The sequence below is a fragment of the Anopheles marshallii genome, chromosome 3 (assembly GCF_943734725.1).
Source record: "Anopheles marshallii chromosome 3, idAnoMarsDA_429_01, whole genome shotgun sequence".
Classification (NCBI taxonomy): domain Eukaryota; kingdom Metazoa; phylum Arthropoda; class Insecta; order Diptera; family Culicidae; genus Anopheles; species Anopheles marshallii.
In genome coordinates, this window is record NC_071327.1 from 62,191,278 (window position 1) to 62,210,393 (window position 19,116).

Consider the following 19,116-nt stretch of genomic DNA (forward strand, 5'->3'; position numbering starts at 1 on the left):
CCAGAAGGTGCCGAAAAGGGGGAAAGAAAAACGGAATTGCACACAAGCATCAGCAATAATCGCTTCTCTGGTGGTGGTGGTTTTCCAGTGCCAGTAGTGGTTTTGCCCCTGCCTGCCCCAAAGGTGTACAGCGCGTTCGTTTGCGGGGTGGTACTCTTCCAACTTCCATCCGAGCGCACCGGAAGCCGGTAGCAATTTTCCAGCACACTTTTCCGAGCCTGTAGCTGACAGCCCCGTGTTCAACGCACAGCCGGAAAGATACTTCTACTAAGAGTAAGCATCACTTGCTAAACGTCCTTTGATGAAATCATAAATCATTTTCAATAATTATTACATGAAAGTATTTAAAAACTCTCCAAACAAATGACACGAGATCGGTTTCGTTGTGCTCCCGACATGGGTGTCCAACATGTCTTGCAATGAGCAATTGCTTCGTCTGGAAAATACGAAACCCGCGTTCCGTTACCCGGCCGTGCACGCGTTCTGGTCGAATAAACTTTCCACATGCTTTTACCAGAGTTAGCCGTAAAAGACGGGGTAGTTTTTTTAAACTATTCACTTTAAACTGACGATAGAGAGCGAGTCGTGGTCGCACCGAACAGTTCGATTGCCATCGAGAAAGAGCAAAGGAATCTAAAATCGCTCCAGCAGCAAATAATAAAAAAAAATGTTCACCGAACCGAACCGACGCACGGTGCGTTTTGCTCCGATCATTCATGGCCACGGCCCACGCATTCTAACCGTTAATAATCAACGTCAGATCAGTGGAGCCTTGGTAGCTCCATAGACTTTTCTTCGTTAGAAGCTGTACTCTCGCATCCACCCGGCGTGTTCGCGAATGCTCCATGCACAACCAGTCAAGCGCATCCGGTGGTGTGTGTGTGTCTGGTGGTAGTGTCCCGATGCATAATGTCCGGAACCGTTCCAGGTCCGGCTGGTGGTATAATTACGGCCAGACCAGGTCTATTTTCTCAGATCTCAAAACCGTTTCGGGGTTGCGTTTAGAATGCGAGACAGCAGATGTACAATTAAAAGCTTCCGTCAGCCGTGCCGTTTTGAGGTTGTAGACGTCTAGATAAATCAAGAATTTTGGACGAGACGCTTTCAGGGTGTATGTGTACTTAAGCATTGGTTTTTGTTTTTGTTTTTGTATCATGCATATGGACAAGTGAAGTTCGTTGATCTTCACCATGTCTAGATGTTTTAATTAAATACACCAGCAATGACCCGTTGCGGTGACCAATGATGCCACTAGAGACTGCTGTCACGCGCTGACGGTTGAAGGGGCCGCAAGTGACAGGTGTGTATTGATTGCTGAAGTAGTGTCTACACGCATCAAAACTACTTTTCCACTAGTGACACCGGGGAAAGATTGTTCGGTGCCCGCTGACGGAACGCAACGTAACGGAATTAAAGGTGACATCTTAACGCAAGTGGCCAGGACACTGGTAACAAACTTTGAACACACACAACCTGTGTTGCGTGTTCTTGCAGTTGCCCCGGCAAACGCAGATTTTGCATACGAAACAGAGAATGTAGGGAAGCGCGTTAGTGGGAAACACATCACTCCAGCTCGAGACAAATCAGTCAAAAGATGGAACCAAGAATATCATTCGAATGATGCGTACTCCGCACGTCTAGTGCATCGGGGGAAAAAACGCATCCATAATTGATGGCATTGAACTTCGGACGTTACAATTCTTGCCCCGTTTGCCGGTTGCTACATTTAGCGAGTATGGTAATGCGTTTATGTTAATGATTACCAGTGCTGGTGGGATCCGCTTTTCCGTCCGAACGAACGTCCCCACCAAGTGTGGAAGAATGCCAAATAATTTATCAGTTGATAGTTCATCTGTTTCAATAGTTTTTTTTTTCTTTTGTTTTTACTTTTTAATTACTGCAACATTTCCGTTTTCGAATCCATCACAAAACATTCGCTCTCAAATATCGGTCATTAAAAGCGGTTTCGCTGTGTTGTAGCTGTGTATGACGATTTTTTATTTTTTCGTTTTTCGAAACATATCTGTAGAATCGTTTTTCTTTCATAAATATTAAACACACTCCGGAGCGCGCTGTTCGATGCGTGCGAATCGCCATTAATCTCTTGTTCATTTGGGTGAAACGAACCTATTTGTGGTTAAGCAAGGTCCGGAGCGCGGGGTCTGGTGCCTAGCAAAGGGCTGTAGTTTTGGTACATTTTTAATGGATTGATGCAAATTAATTTGATTCGGCGGAACAAAAATGTTGTCACCCATATGCACACATAACATGGTAAAGGATATTGTAGAGTTTTTATTTTTTGGTTATGTACTGCAGTACACACATATACGTTTCGGGAAATTCACTTTGCATCCTTTTCAGACATCTATCAAATGCACTGAACGGAAATAGTGCACTATTCTCTCTAGCGTGCCAGTGTTTCCCATGCGCATCGATAAAAATTCCCGAGTGTATAATTAAACCACTCTTTATTTATCGAAATTAAATTACATCCGTCATCGTTCGCGGGTTAGCTGATGAACCCGCACGGAAATGACTGATCCGTCAAGACGCTCGGTTCAATTCGCTTCGGCCACGTTTATGGGAGACGGGTGCTAAATGACCCCCGCGGGTGGATTCTTTGTTTTGAGAAATTGCTTTGTATGATTTTTTGTGTTTTGCACCACAACTTCGCGGAGTTTTTTTTGTGCAGTCATTTAGGTTTTTGGACTGTATTTAGCTGGTAGTTGGTGCAGTGGAATTGATTGGATGGGATTCAGCTCATGTGAAAACTAGCGCCGTTACCACAAAAACAAACAAAATTTTGGTTTAGAATTTTGAAGTTAGTATAATTGTTTGCTATAATTTTGAAGCTACTATAAGTGCTTATGAAGAATTAAGGCTCTTTTTAAAATATTCAATATTAAATTTAAAATAGGAGGTTAGGAAATGTCTTGCTCCATCTTCCACTATAAAACTAGGCCGTTCAACAAGCATTAGATTGATCGCGTGTGCAGTAATGAATGTAACAGCTGTGACCAAAGAAATGGACTTCTGAAGAATCTTTAAGTGGTAGAGTTAGCGAATAGCACTTGTATGCTTTTTGTTAAGGTTTAGAACGCTAAGAAATGCACTAAATTAGCTTGCTTGGGGTGATGAAGAAATGCTTGTGTAATATTTGTACTTCTGTATCAATTCAATGTCAAGTTGTTATTCTTCTTGAGATAGCAGAACAATTTATCTATGTTGTAAAGAAAATTTCTAGAGCAGCATCTTCAATGAAAGCAGCTTAGCAGAGCAAGGCTGTCACTTTTTTGTCGACATCGTACAGCTCATTTCGCTTCCACGGAATGGAATTAGGGATGGAGATACCAAAAAAAAAAATGGCAAGTTCTGTCCATCAGGAAAAGTCAAACTGCTCGTCCGACACAATCCTCCAATGACCTTGTATCGTGTGGGAAAATACACCGACCCCGCACACAAACACGCACGCACGCACCATCTCCTAAACAACTCACATGGGGAATCCATGTTCCTAATGTCACTTCCTCCCCATCCGCTAGAACCGCACGCACACCAGAGTGCCAAATAATCGCAATCGCCTTAAGATTTACCAGTCATGGTCCGTGGGGAGCTTTTGTGAGCTCCGGTGCGCTGTCTGTGTCTGTTTCGGTTGGGTGGAGCCCCATCAAATGTGCTTCCCGGTTCCTCCGGCTGAAGCAAGACGGAAGCTGCTCAGAAGAATCGTTTTTGGTACAAATTTGTGCGAATGGAAACGAAACATTTCGTTGACGAGCAAGAAGGGGAGGCTTAAAGGTGGGGTGAAAAAAAAAAGAATATATAACGTCATCATGTAATGAAGGAAAATCCCAACTTCTGTCTGTCTGTTGGGGGATGTTCGTTTCATGATCGGCTTTCCCTAGCTGTTAGGTTATATACCCACCACCCGTTCGCTGTCCCCCAGCACCACTTTGCACCAGGCCAGTCCATCCTTCTACCGGTGTGAGAGCACAAAACGATGAAAAACGGTCCCCGGGGTGATTAGAGATGGATTTGAGGTAACAAAGGAAAAGAAAAATACGAAATAAAACCTCCAAAAAGACGAATTCTGGAGGTTCGTTTTTTTTTGTGTTTGGTCGTGCACACTTCCTGCCGCCAGTGGTTCTATGATCTATTTTTTCGATCCAAGAATTCATTTGTTCCTCACGGATGTAGACCTTCGCCATGGCGGAAGATTAATCTTCTTTCGTGTCGTTGCCATTGTCATTTGGTCTCTAGGTTTTGGGGGGGGCGACAGCACTCCACGGAAGCATCGGCGGGCGCAAGCACGCACTCCCATCGTTCGCGGTTTCCTTTCAGCTCCAGATGGGTGACATACCATACACATGCAAGTATCGTTGAAAAACCGGGATGCTGGTGGAGCTGATCGCGGTGGCAGTGGTTGTGCGTGTGTGTGTGCATACATTCCGCCCTGGATATTAAACCTTCCTCCACTCCAAACCGTTATCGAATCGCCTCCAACAACGGTCCCCCCCCCATTCACACACACACGCACACACACATGCGTAAAGTGTACATTGTTAATGATCTTAGCACATGATGTCTCCACGGTGTAGAGGCAACCTGCGCCCTTGCCTCCCGGATTCCCTTCATCGGTTCCGTTCGGTTCTTCGTTTCGACTGGCGGTCTAGAATCCGGTTCGTTCCAGTCACTTGAGACCGGACCGGCAAGATATTTCAATGGATCATATTTTTTTCTCCCTTACCTGAAACACGCTCCGAATGATCGTTCGGAAGATGCAAAGGGGTGGAAATGCGGGAAATGTAAAACCTCAGACTACAGAAAGACCTAGTTGGATGATGCGGTGACAGGCTCCAGACCTCTCGGTGCTCCAGTCGCCGGGATTGGCTGTCTAGTCGGCAAATGATTTTTCCATTGCTCGGGATGCGGTTTGTGGAGGGAGGGAGGGTTTTATTTTTGGGGTTGCAACTCGGTGGTTTGCGTGTTACCACGCTCTGCCATGAGTCTCGGTTTTGTGGTCACGCGAAGAAGTTTGCGGTTACATGAATAGGATCTGAGTGTAATATCGCTATCACAGATCTACGTATCAGTGCTACGATTAGATAAAGATGCAATCGGCAAGAAGCAATTAGAAATGGCAGAATTTACATTTTCAAATCACACCGACATTTACGTTAACACACTTTACTTTGGTGTGAGAGAATGTGTGCCGGATCGAAAAATGTATCAGATATTGGATAAGATAACTTGCTCAAGAGCACTCCCAGAGAAATATCTTAAATCAGCATTTGTAATGCGAGATTTATACCTCTCCAACTCATCTTTTATTAATATTGCCGTGGTGCTACTTATATCTATGCATTTTTTGCAGGATTTTGATAAATGATGGAGTTGTCTTACCTTGTCGTGCCCGTAGACATCAGAGAAAATCGGCATACGACAGAAAGTCCATAAATGATAAGAACCAAGATATTATCCGCAGTGACATTTAGCACGCAATTAATCAGTTAAATAAATCGATTCACATGTAATTAAAACTCGTTTGATAGTAAAAAAACAATTATCCCAATACTCACTGCTTGATGCAATCTCGATTGCGTTCAGTTATTACGGGCACCCCGATTACACCCATTGAAGCTGCTCGTCTTTAAGATGTGATTCGCCATTTTACTGGCGTCGCTCTCTCATTTAACTTTCGTAGCCACCAGTCCCGACGGCTAACTTTTATTCGATCACTTTATGGCTTCGCTTCGTTTAGATTGTGTTGTGTTGAAGTGTGTACGATGAGAGCAGTTCAATTGTCGTGTCCGTGCCGCCGCGCACTATGCTGCTGTGACCATAAATCACGAACTCAACCAACCTCTTCGTGTGCATGTGGCCTGTGTGTGCCCATTTCCGGTGCTATGCGGTCGTGAGTCAGCGCCGGCAAACTCTACCATCCACGAGGCGGATGTGTGCCAATGAAAGGAGGAATTTCTTCCACTTGGTGTGATTCGAAACGCGCGAAATACCTTCTGCCCGTAATTGGTTTTGCGTGTACCGAATTCGACAGTTTAATAGCCCTGTCGCGCCCTGTGGCAATGGGTGGAAGCTGCCGGGAAGCGTACGGTCAGTGCAGTGTTTCGGTTGTGGCAGAAAGCCCAACACAAAAGGGTGGTGTCATTTCAACTGGAAAGTGAGAACCAGTGTGCGTCGGCCAATGCACACCGATTAAAGGTAGCTGCTGTTTGGACGTTACTAACGTGGAAGACGAGGTTTGGGCAGTGCTGTGCTGGGTGGGTTGGCACAGATTACCCTGTGGAAACTCTGTTTGGCGTATGGAATTGATTTTGAAGTTTATCAATTGTGTGCACGAGCAAGGTACAGCCCCGTCAAGCTCAGAAGCGTTCTATGCGGAGTAGTGAGCTCAGCTTGTAATGACATCTTGAATGAGCATCAACAACAGTACAGTTGAATGCTTTTGATCTCGTCTCGTGATGTTGATGGGAGGACACAAAGACCACGCGAAAACCATTTCGACAGGAAGAGCTTTCTTCCCAGAATGTTTCAGCAAAAAAAGGGTCAAGCTTTCCTGTTCTGCTAATTAAGTTTTCCCCCTTCCAGACGTCAATGGTCCGTTGTCCTAACCCTTACCGTTCGGCGGAAGTGGCAAGGAGGCATCGGGCCTGCTGCTTTCTATTTTTAATTTACCACCGCCACCACCCCCCTAACCCCGCGTCCGGAAACAGCCAAACTGCGGGCCCATCGTTCGTTCATGGCGGCCATTATGTTGCGTGCTTTCTTGTGCCGGTTGAACCTAGAAGTGATCTTAGCGATGGTGAAACCCAGGTCCAAATGGTTCCTATTGACCCCACCACGCCGTACCATTTCGCAAAACCGCTCTCGATCGGGGCAAAAGGCTGATCGTAAATTGCAGGTATCGAAATTGGTTTTCCCTTTGGGCGTAGTACGTCCTCAACGCCCAGCCGTGGAGTAAGGCAGCAGTTTGCACATTAATTTAAGGTATTTCCGCAACGGTTAAAAACGGTCGAAGAATGCATTGGACGGGAGTCGGGTTCGCTGGTTCGTCGAACAGTGCTCTAATCCTCCAACCACTGCAGTGGGGAGAGCCTTTCGTTTAATTTCTTTCCTCCGAATTTCGTTAATTACTACCATCACCGGTGAACCGAGAGGAACGCACTGGTGGGGACGCGGCTAAGATGCTTAGATAGATTGCTGAGAACTCGAAAAGTGGAAAACGGTGCATCGATTGCACTGTTAACCATCGGTAAGAGATGACCGGCCCCTGATGCTAGATAGTGCTAGTTTTATTGTTATCCTTTATTGTGCTCATTTTCACTGCCAAACGTCGAGTGTGTGAGTGTGCCCAACGTTGAGGTGCTGCGTTTTATTGAAGTGTACGTTCGTTTGCGTGAAATATGGACCCCTTTCGCCGTGGGTTTCAAGAAAATGCAACGGTTCAGTGAGTTGCTATGGAACAGTTTTTTTTAAATGCTGCTTCGTTTCGGTAGCGCTCGATTTTTTCTTCTTTTCCAAGAGGTTAGCAGAGTGCAACGGTGCATCGAAGAAAATTACTGGCCATGACGTTTTCGTGCACCGGGCTAGACGGCACCCACTAAAAGCCGTCCCCGGGGTTGCCTCCGGGAGGAAAAGGCAGTAAATAGTGAGCCCCGGTGGTCGATGGTAAATTTTCACATCGAAGAGAAATGAGAACTGGTAATTGATCTCGGTGCAGTGGTATGCGGTGGAAAATGAGACAAATAGACCCTCCCACACCCTCCCACCCAGTGCTGGGTTTCACATTGTAATTAATGGTAGTTCCTGTTTCGTGAAAGCAATCGATAACAATAGTGCGGGCCAGTGTTTTATGCGCAGCGACGATAGTGCATGCTAGAATTGAAAGAACCGTACAAGAGCAATAAAATGCAGTGATTTGTGAGACGACTTGATAACTAGATATAGGCTTGGAATCTTCATTGGCGTCAGCCATGTTGAAGGTTGTGGTTTATTAGCAATTAATTAATTATTTATGAAATTTAAAGCTCTTCATTGATCTAATTCTTCATATAAAGCTAAAGCTATTTCTGCTCTTTAACGAGGTGCAACATAACTGCACGAAGCCCGTTTTTTTTTTGGGAATAAGACAAACCCTTGATGACATTAAAATTGTAATCAGACAGGAATTGGGACCAAAACGTATGGTTTAAATTTATCTATCGTTTTGTGTTTCAGTTCGCATAAGATGCCGTTGAATATAAGATGTTTCTGGGTTTCGGTAAATGCATATTAAAGTTAACAATTTCAATTGCTCCCCAAAGTTTCTTGCACATACTGCTGCGTCTTGCGTTTGACTTCCCTGTCAAGTTAGACATCAGAAATGAATATACGATATAGGAGAATATAGGAGATACGATTTATGTTTCGAGTTGTTGTTGTGTTTGCCTATAGAGACTTTGAGTCTTTCGACTGCATTCGTCTCTATTTACGTTTTGAGCTGCCACAGCTGCTCGTTATCCGCACAGCAACCTCCATATTGTCCTGACTTGGCACCAAGCAACTTCTGACTGTCCGACAAACATAAAATATCGCTTCGCAGGGCATCGTTTTGAGACGATCGAACACATCCACGCCGTAGCGAGGAAGGGATATAAAGCCATCTCGAAAAAGTATTATAATAACTGTTTCGAAGATTGGAAAAATCGTTGGCGGAGGTGCATTGCATCAGGAGGGGATTGCTTTGAATGAGACAAAATTGATGTGCCCCAATAAATAGAGAGTTTGCCAAATAAATGCAATGCCACCTTATAGAAGTAGTATAACTCCATTAGCTTCAATGCTCCCAGTGTGAACATCTGGAGTTTTTTTTTACTTGCTGGGCATTCACATTGCTTGTCTGAGAGCACCTGGAACGCGTATATCTGCCGAAGGTTACCGTTTAAAAAGCTTTCCCAAAAACCACCACCTAGCGATGGAATGGCGAAATCATTATTCAGATGCAATCACCCGGAGAAGATTTGCTCGCAGAATTGTTCCGACAATACCGACGGTAAAAGCATGTTGCTGGTGCTGCTCTACCGCCATCAAACACGCCATTAGTACCGAGTCACAACGGTCGATCAGTTCGTTTTTCCCTCGCCCCATTACCCGTAATACCACGGAACGTGCCCTAAAATGTCATCATCGTTGTTCGTCAGCGACGCATTTTAACATTCATAAGGCTTCCCTTAACGGCCTGGAGACACTGCTGTTCCGCTGCTGTATTACTTTCCCCGTTTTCGTGTTCGTGTGCGTGCTTCGTTCTCCTTGCAATGCCTAGCGGAACATTAAAAATTCGTTTGATTTTTCATTCGTGAAATTGTGTGTGCTGCTTCTTCTTGTGTTTCTGCACGCCAAAAAAAAGACACATTGCTCAGTCAATGGTCGCGTACCGGAACCGATAAAGATGGTTTTTGCAGTGCGCGTTCATCGTTATGGGTTGTACCGTCGTAAAACAACGCTTCCGGTAGGGTAGAACGGTTGTCGGCTGACTTTTAGAGTATCGAAAGCTTCTTTGTAGCTGACAGCGTTTGGAGATGTGTGTGTTGTTGCGGCAAAGTTTGACACCTGCCAGTGGAAGCGTACGCACGGTAAATGTTTGCGAAACACATTATACATTGTAAAAATGGTACACAAACACAGAAAGTGGTTAGACAAGCAAAATTTGCTGCCCATATGGAAAAATTCGATTTATAGAGAAAAAACACCGCGAGTGAGAAATTTTTTCGTCCGATATTTCGCTTCACCAGCGATGCAAAGACGCGCGCACCAATCACCCACCCCGTTCAGCTGCGTTCCGCGGGTTGTTGCGTGGCTGATGCTGCGTGTGACATTTATGATGATTTCAAATTCATGCTGCTTTTTGCGCAGGCTTTACGGTGGAAAGATGATTCATGTGCGGCGCGTTTTTAAAGCACGGCACAGTGTGGCAGCTGCCAGTGTCATCAGCATTAGCCGCGCCGGGTGGGAGCTTTCCCTAACCAACACAACAACAAAAAAAAAAAAACAGCGGACAAAATGGAAGGAAAACCTCCCGTGAACTTATTGCAGATGTTGATTTTCGCTTCATCCCGTCGGGGGCCCTTTTCTTCGTGCCCAAAGAAGAGTAGATTTGATGTCGGTACGTGTGGCCGGCACTTCATCGTGGCGTACAATCGAAGAACACCCGGCAAACAACGGTGGAAGCCTGATGTTTGCTGGTGTTGGCACTGGGAGAGTTAACGAAGCGTGACCTTTTTGTATTTAGGTTCCTGCCCGGCTATTTGGACTCGTTTCGCCCGTAGTGCGCTTCTGCGTTCTTGCTTTGCATTGAGATTTTTATTCCATTTGAAGTAGCGCTGGTACTGTCAATCTGCCAGTGTGTGTGTGTGCGAAACAACACAACTGCTGTGTATCTTTGGATCGGGAAACGATTCCACCACGAACTTCTGTCAGCGCGCGCGTGTCAACGTTAAAGATTCGCTTCATCCATGCGCCGTATTTGCACATTTGCTTTTCCGGCCGTGGAATGAGGTCACAAAAAAGTCTTTCGTTCTTCTTTAGTGGTGCGACTATTACACAGATCTAATCCATCTAACGTGATTCCGGAATCACTGTATCAGAGCAGAATCACTGCAGAAAGCAGGACGTACAGTACACACGCGGCTTAGTGTGGCGCACTGCCGCGTGTGAGTGTTTGTCATCAAATATCACATTATGCTATGATTACATTTCGTTGTGGTGTCTCGTCTCGGGAAGCATGCATACCTTCTTATTCACACACTAAATATTGATTCCCGTTTTCGTTTCTTTTTCGTCTATTTTTAGGTAAGTTCCACAATCCAATCAACTGGCACATTCCCCGTAGGACGAAATTGGACGGTAAAACAGTGATCAGCAAACATGCGAACAGGGTCACATACAAGCGCATACCCATACACATACGCACACAGAGGCACAGACGCAGTTCAAAAGAAGCAGTGAAGTTATTCCTCTCTAATGAAGCACAGCGAGGGGAGCAGGCGATTTATGATTCTTTTGCGTTTGGTAAGGTTAATCCACCAATCCGACGAGCATTCATAATGGACTAAGACTTTGGCCCACCGCCATCCGTTTTGTGGACACACGTGGCATAAAATGTGGGTACAATTTGGATGTGCCCGTGTTTTCCCAACGGATTTGAAGAAAATTGAAGCATTCTCCTTGCCGAAGATCCACGCCAAGAGTTGAAAAGACGACAGCAAAAAAAAAACGAAACGAAACGAGCGCCTTCCGTAAGGGATAAAAAAGCACTTACCAAGGCATGAATCTTCTACCGGTAACCAACCGTACCTTAAGTAGCTTATTTTGCCTCTCCCCCATCAAAATCCAACACCCCTGCCACCCAACACGCTCCATAACTCACCCGGGGGGGGGGAGGGGCGAAAAAGTGGCAACGGAGTGTGCCTCACTTCGATGTGCGCTGACCGTAGCGAAACGAAACGCTTAAGAGCCCACCAAGAAGTGGTTGACAAGTCTCACCTTGCTTTGTGGGGAAATTCTCATTCCTTAACCTGGTGCCCGGGCGTTCTTGTTCGCCACGACAGTGTTTTCTCGCTCGTTGGCGAAAGCTTTCGAACGGGGTTTTTCTTTGGGGTTGTTTTTTTTGTTGCGTGAGGAGTGCTTTTCATACTGCTCTTTTTGACGCGCTGGCACAACATCAAACACGTTCCCAAACGATTCCCGAGACATTACGATTCTTACTTATGCCTTTCTGTGGTAAGAGCCCGTTTTTTTGCGTACATTTCGCTGTCATCTTTTTTGGACTGGGCAGACATTCATCTGATCTTGCGCTGGATCACGATTGGTAGGTAGAAACGGGGAATTTTCCGCTTTTCCAACGGTAGCCATATGACTACTTGTTGGTGAAACAAAAAAAAAAACCCCACAGAGATTAAGTGAGTGAAATTCTCCGTTCCATGATAGACGGTCACGATTGCTACCTAACGTTAAAGACGCTGGTGACTGGTAACGACCGGCAGAAGTTTAAGCGAAGGATGATTTAATGTGCCATTTTTTACGCTACGCATATCTGGAAAAGGTCGCTACGGTTGCGCCGAGCCAACACCTTATTGTTTGCGCGTAAAACTCCGTGTGCGGTGACAAAAGTGCGTCGTTACAAAGGACAGGACAAAATCGTCCAAACATTATGTATTTAGATTAATTATCTCTATCCGTCCCATCGTGGCCAAGAAGGTGGCATCTGGTTGGGAGCTTTCTTCAAGCATTTTGCATCCACACCGTGGTGGTGCGGCGTGTTAGCTTTTATGCCACCGTCATACCCAGCACGGTGATGACTGATGTTATCCAGAAAAAGTCCTAAAAAAATCCTCCATCACCGTAACCACCGTACCGCAGCTTCCCGTCGTCAGCCATGGGGGTGTTTTTAGGTGTTTGTGACTGTGCCGTTCCGTTCCGTTGTATGGTGCGCTATTGGTAGGAAAAATAATAACGAAACTCATAAGGCGCTCAACGAAACGATAAGGTTATATGGGTTTGTGTATGTGTGTGCAGCATCGACAAAAGGGAAATGGGTGCAAAAGAACCACCCTCCACCGAAACATGATGATCGTAGGCGGAACCGAAATCGTCTCCAATGGCCTTCGTCGTCGATCTGTCATGCTTACCGCGCAAAGTTCTTTCCATAATTCGCCATCTGTCATGTTTTATGGGTGTCGTCTTGCGAGCCCCGGCCCCGGCCGGTGACGGTGGCCCCGGTCCATTGTCTAGCATCAGCTGCAGCAGGGACGCTTCGATGACAAGAAAATTGCGTAAAACGGACACACGGTGCGACATCTTCTGCGGGATGCGAAGATGATGGGTGCCATTTTTCAGCAGCAAATTAAAAAAATTGAGGCACGTGACAGACGATCCGTGCAAACCGTGCTTGGTGACGGTAGAATGGCGCGTTGGAAGTTTTTAATGAGTCATTTTTCACGAACGCTAGTGCGAGTGCTGGTGACTTCGTGACTGAAATGTACAAAAGCAACGGAAATATACTGGTGATCTTGTAAAGTTGGTTACAACACACTGGACTTTTGTGGACAATTTTTGACCATAGCATTTTCTTCCGCACAAAAGAATAAAATATAATGTATGTATATAAGCTTTTCTGGAACTGCTCCAAAACCTATTCATTTCAACTATCTGTACTATCGACCCAGAAGCAAACACTATAATTACGCTGCAAGCGCCAAACGCTCAGCTTTACATAATTCAGTTAGGATTTGTGTACGGACCCGCACGTTCCGTGTTCGCTCGGCGTGGCCACCACCACTGGTCGGTTTCAATTTAAGTGTCAGATTTGTGCTCCAAATTGTGTCCTATTCATTTGGGCAAATTGCTTTAAACGCTGCCATGTAATATTCTAGGCTGTCGTTTTTACTTCATCCTTGAGTTTGCTGTGCATAAATTTTCGAAGACTCGGCCGGATGATGGGACTTGGAAGCTGGGAGGCGTCGCAATCGTACGCCAGAAGCCGTAGCGCAGTGAGTTTATCTCTTTTTACACGATGCCTTGAAAGTGTGGACAGCGTTCATTGAAAATTTAAATGACAATTCTACGTCAAATGAACTTTTCGTGCGGGATTTAGCGGGAATAGATTCGCAGGACACAAGGGAAACGAAGAGAAATGTTACATTGAGTAAAATAATCCAACGCTATAGACAAAAGTGCTCAACTAATGAGCTTAACAGAGATATCTTTGTATTGAGGTATAATACTATTTCAACGAATTATCTGAATGTTTGAAAGACTATTCCACAAATTAGGTACACTCTAAATGTCGTGTTGCTAGTACGCAAAACTGATTACTGAGCTATCGGTTATTCGTAGCACAGAAAGTCGTCCAAGGTAATCCCAAATTCACAACAATTGTAGAATCAAATAAGGTGAAGAAGTCACTATTCAGCTGTGATGTTATAGTGCTTATTATAAATAGAATATCCAAGTTCTCCAAATAGACCCTGATTAGGAAAAACATTTAAAAATATTGCTTTTTTGATTTGATTGTCAACCTCAATAAGTTGGTCGAATATTTAGGCCAGCTTAACCGAAAAGCGATTGTGGTTAAACTAGGCTGGGTCTAACTACACAAATATGCGCAAAAGGTGTCTGTTGGAAAGGTAGCTTACCATTCCATCTCTTCATATTTTCTCTTCGTGTAAGGAATTCAATGAATTACATTTCTATCCGTACATTCTCAGCTGTACCGAACGCGATCTGTACGACAAATGGAGCATTCTTGAGCAAACTAATCGAGAACGTACTGTCGGCAAGTGCTTGCGTTCCAAATGCTCAATCATTCTCCAGCACGAAAGTGGTGTTTGTGCGCCATAAGAGCCGTTACGCTTCCATCGGAAGCACCACTCCAATGTTCTAGCGTACCTCGCTACACCACATCTTCGCCCTGCGAACGTCGAACGTCCCCGCGATCCTCGCAAGCCATTTGGCTGGTGTTGGAAAATTAAACTAAATGAAATCACCCTCGAGCAGAGTTCTCCAACTTTCATCGGCAATCGGTGCCAGAAAAGGGCTCTGCTTGTGCTTCGCACACTAAAACGGAACAATCTCTTGTGAATGTTACGATTGTCGTCGACGTCGTCGTTTGCCCCACTAACTGAGGGCACGGACCCACGGGCACGGGGCCGCACACTGTCGTATTGTAAGGAAATGTAAGGGAAGCAATTTTCTCTCCTCCGCTTACTCTCTCCCCCGTTACGTAGCAAACTAACCCGCCCATGTGTTGTGAAGTTATCAAAATCCCACCCGAAAAGCTTACACACGGGGAGGGAATGGGAAAACGATTTTCCTACATCGTCGCCTGAGAATTTCCACCGACGGCTTTGGGCAAAAGCCACTAGCGGTGCGGTGCCCGCCGTGCGCCCAGTCTCTTTTTGTGGAGTGGTGGCATGCTGCTTGAATTATTATTCAAATTTAATGAAGCCCTTTTACTTACTGTTTTCCTCGCTCCCGGGATTGTTTGCCCTTACTGGGCGCCGGGCGCGATCTCTTTCACCCCTCCTGGACAAATGCGAACAGGGGTGGTTCTTTGCCGCGTTTTCCGTGCGGTGTGAACATGTTTGCCAGCGTAAATGTTTTTCCACCGCGTTGGTGGATGTAGGCGGGGCTGGTGTAGGTTTGGGGGATTTTCCAGGGAAAAGTCACTGAAATCGTCACCCGATTCTGGTAGTCGCCCTTCGGGAGGCCACCCCAAGTAGAGCGGGTAGTTTTGCTAACTGCTCAGAAAAGGAAAGTCACCAAAACTTTCACTGCGTGTGGGGTGGGGTGTGGAAGTGAGGCAGGGTGATGGGGGGGGGGGGCGGTAAACCGGGTGAATGATGGAGCTCTTTTGGCCCACTTGAGATTAGATTTTGGGAAGTTTTCCATTTTAGCTGTAATGAAACTAATGAATTGCTCGAACGTAGCTCACTACTCCCATTTCTAATGGTTTCGATGTGGAGAGCGATACCACTGTGAATTTTTGTTCCATGTTGTTTGAGCTGGATTGAGTTGGTGTTGTGTGTGCGTGTGGGAGTGAGCATGTTTCATGGACAATACCAAGTCAACCAGTTGTAAAATTCCAATCAATCAAATGTTAGGTAATAGGTTATATTTTGTTAAGCAATTTGACATAGCTCATTTGCTTTTCAACACTCGTTTGTATGATGCATTTGTAAAATATAAACCATTTAACACGTTGAATACCCCGAGGCTTTCTTATTTTCTGGTTGGTTTTTCTTTAAATTTGATTCCACATTTCCACAAAAAAATCATATACTTGGTCGTGTTTAAGTAATGTTTTCAAACAATAAATCCCCAAATTAATATAATTTTCTCTCCAACTTAATTAGTGGGATAAAAGTTATCAACTGTGGAGGTACAATGATATCATTTTATAGCACACCAACCCAATAAGTAATAATTATTGGCTCCAGATGCCACAAGCGAAGCTGTACACTGTGTTTTCCACCCCCCATTTTTAATTTGACATCATTTTTGATAGCAAAATATTGTATCACAATACACTTCCGGTGCGTGCTTTAAGGCAAATCGAATCTGTATCGTTTGTCGAATGGATCGATCAATCAATGTCCTTCTCATCCCAAAAGCCACTCGTTCCACGCTGGCTTTGCATGGAACTTATGCATACATTTTTTTTTGTTTGTGTCGCAGGTCCATTCAAACTTTCCAACGCCGCAACACCAGATTCTATCGTTCACGTCCAATTGAATGCGTAATTAATGTTTCGCTTAATTCACGTTTAATTGAATCGTAATACTATTTTACATTTTCCCTGCCCCGAACGGGTTGCATTGCAAAAAGGCGTTTGTTTCTTTTTTTTTTAGGAGGGAGGAAAGAGAGAGAGCACATTCCGGAGCATTTTTTATTCCACATTCCTGGAACTAATGTGTGTGTGATCTCGTGGGCTTATGCGCTGATTTATTCAATTATCAGTCCCCCATCCCATCTACAGCGCCACTCTCCCGCAGGGAGTTGGATTTTATTTTCACTGAGTGAATTTATAGACATTTATCGATCGATTTGGAGCTTTGAGCTGGTAAAAAAAACCCCGAAGAAGCTAACCGCTGACTCTTGGTGAAGCTGAGTTTTCTTCTCCTGCGTACACTATGCGATCGGTTCAATTTTTCGACTTCCCGGCACGCTCACGTCACACTCTCGAGGGAGCCAAAAAAAAAGTTACATCCCACCACAACCCACTTTTACCACCCATCTCCGGCCCCGGGCCGTATCGATACGTCGTTCATTTTTCCGCGGCATGTTCATCGAATCGGTGGCAAGCTGCTGCCGGGGGCTTTTTGCAGTATGTTTTTGATGGAACGAAAGGGGAGGGGAGGGGGGACGCATTGCACCCAAAAACCGGGCCGAAACAAGTGCGGCGAACAAGAGCCATAAATTTTCTTCGCTCTCGTCCCTTATCGCGATGAGCAGGAAAAGATTTACTTACAACCGGGGTGAGCATTGGTTTTTTTTTTACCCCCCCTTTTGCCCAGCGTCAGATAAGGGGCTTTATGTGTTTTCTTTGATTTTTTGGCATTCATTCTTCGTCGCCGTCGGTGTGGCGCTAGAGCCCATCACCGGTAACTGGTGAAATCTGTTTTGACAGGACAGTGAATGTGTTTGTTGCCGCCTGTCAGTGTCGACCTCTTCCTATCGCGGGCGTGAAATCGGAATGGAATAGATTTTCCCCAGCCCTGTTCTGTTTTCCTTCCCCCAACCCGCCGGGGAAAAAGCTTCAAACCACCTTAACCTCCCCCCCCCCCCCCCCACACTCCCTCGGCGTTGGTGGTGCATTATTCCTGTGGCACGTTTTCTGGGTCGAATTATTTATCGCTTTCGGTAATCGAAGGTGTGTCCTCCAGGCATGAAGGTGTAGTGGATGATAGCCGTATCGAACAGTATCGCACCAAGGGGTAAGAATGCGTGCAAACAATAAGACACGATAATATGGGTTTACTGCGTTAAAGAGACGATTTTCTTCCACCCGATTTGAATATTCGGGCAACAAAACAAAACGGGTTGTTACTTTGGCTTTGGGCGTGTTAACACTTATGACCCGTACTTCCATATCGTTTCGCAATCAAAAGTCATCATACACCAATAGCTAATGTGCGTAACACGTGTGGAATACAACGAAATAATTAATGATCGCTTTGCTTTTGGTCTGTCACACCCCGCACCAACCGATTGACATTTGCAAACTACAATAAGACAATCCCGGTGTCGAAAGAAACGGTGCACAAATCCTAGAACGCAAAATGTGAAAGCTGCCCACTGGCTACAGAACGTAACACCGTTCAACACCCATCCCAATTACTACCATCAATAATTCCGTCACTCGTGTTACGTATCGATGTATCCTTACCCCACGTATACCCGGGCACTGCTGCGGTGCCGGTGGATAACAGCCCGAAGAGCCCGAAGTTTCTAAATTGATACGCATCGGATCGGAACGGTTCGGCAGAAAGGCGGGCAGGTGGAGGTCATCTACTAATAGCTTTTCGGTGCTCGATGTACGAGCGTCAGCACTGGATGACGGGTATAGATTGCGTGTACCGTGTGTGCGGCTTGGCTAGCGGTTGCGGAAACAACCGGTGCCTGTGTGCGGATTGTCCTACACCAAGGCTTTGGCGCGCACCGTACAGAAACGCCGAGATGAATCTTTCTCATTATACTCGTCCGACTCGGGGCTTTGCTCGTTTACTGGAAGGTGCTGATGCTGCTGGAGGGTGCCGCACGGTTAGCTGTAAACAAGTTATTTAATACCAAACATGTTTTCCAACTTGGATCTTCTCGTTTCAGAACGCGGCCGCCACCATGACGCAGAACGCTCTCGTTGCGTTGCGCTTTTCTTGAGCTCGCAAGAAACCCTATACCGCTTGCTTTCTCGCTTTCACTAGCTCTCGCTCTCTCTCTCAACTCCGAACATAAGTTTTATGGGTGGGTAAACGAGCTTCCAACAAAGTGTGACCGTGTGCTCGAAGATGTGCTTCGGGCAATGTGACTTTAATCGAACCACGATGGGGCTAACGTCATCAAGAACTTCCCTGCCGGATCTAGTGCGATAGATCGACCGCAACGCTCGCTCTGCCTTGAGGGGTCCGGTTTTGCAGCCAGTTGTCTGACAGGCAGGCTGTGTTCGCCTTGTTGTAAGCGACAGCACACCGACGGTAAACCCGTCCGTTGTTTTGCTGTGTTGTAGCGCAAAACCCACATCAAAGTTGGATACTGCTTAACGCAACGGCATTGCGCACGGAAGTGGTGCGGATGGTGTCCAGTTTAGCTGCCGGTGGGGCATGGCATGTCATTTAGTGTAGATCCTACTTGCGAGCAGACACAGCTGGGACGCGTTACCAGTTACAACCGTATGAATCATCCCGTCGGGGGCAACATCGATCGATTAGTCATAGCGAAACGGGGGCTTTACGTTATCAAATTGTGTTCCTGTCCGGTAAAAGTTGTTGCTGGTTTTGCAGGGCTTAGAAGAGTGTCTTGTTTGTTTAAAGTGCCGTTCGTTCCAAATAGTTATGACATCCAAATTCC

At 45.7% G+C, this 19,116-nt stretch overlaps 1 protein-coding gene across 1 annotated transcript in view; it reads left to right on the forward strand.

The window, feature by feature from the left end:
• Positions 1–259: 259 nt before the first annotated feature.
• The window catches only part of LOC128715936 (protein alan shepard), a 98,613-nt gene continuing 79,756 nt past the window's right edge, over positions 260–19,116 (forward strand). The window contains exon 1 of the mRNA XM_053810860.1: positions 260–273. The gene's annotated coding sequence lies outside the window, so the exon portion shown is untranslated. The remainder of the gene's footprint in view (positions 274–19,116) is intronic.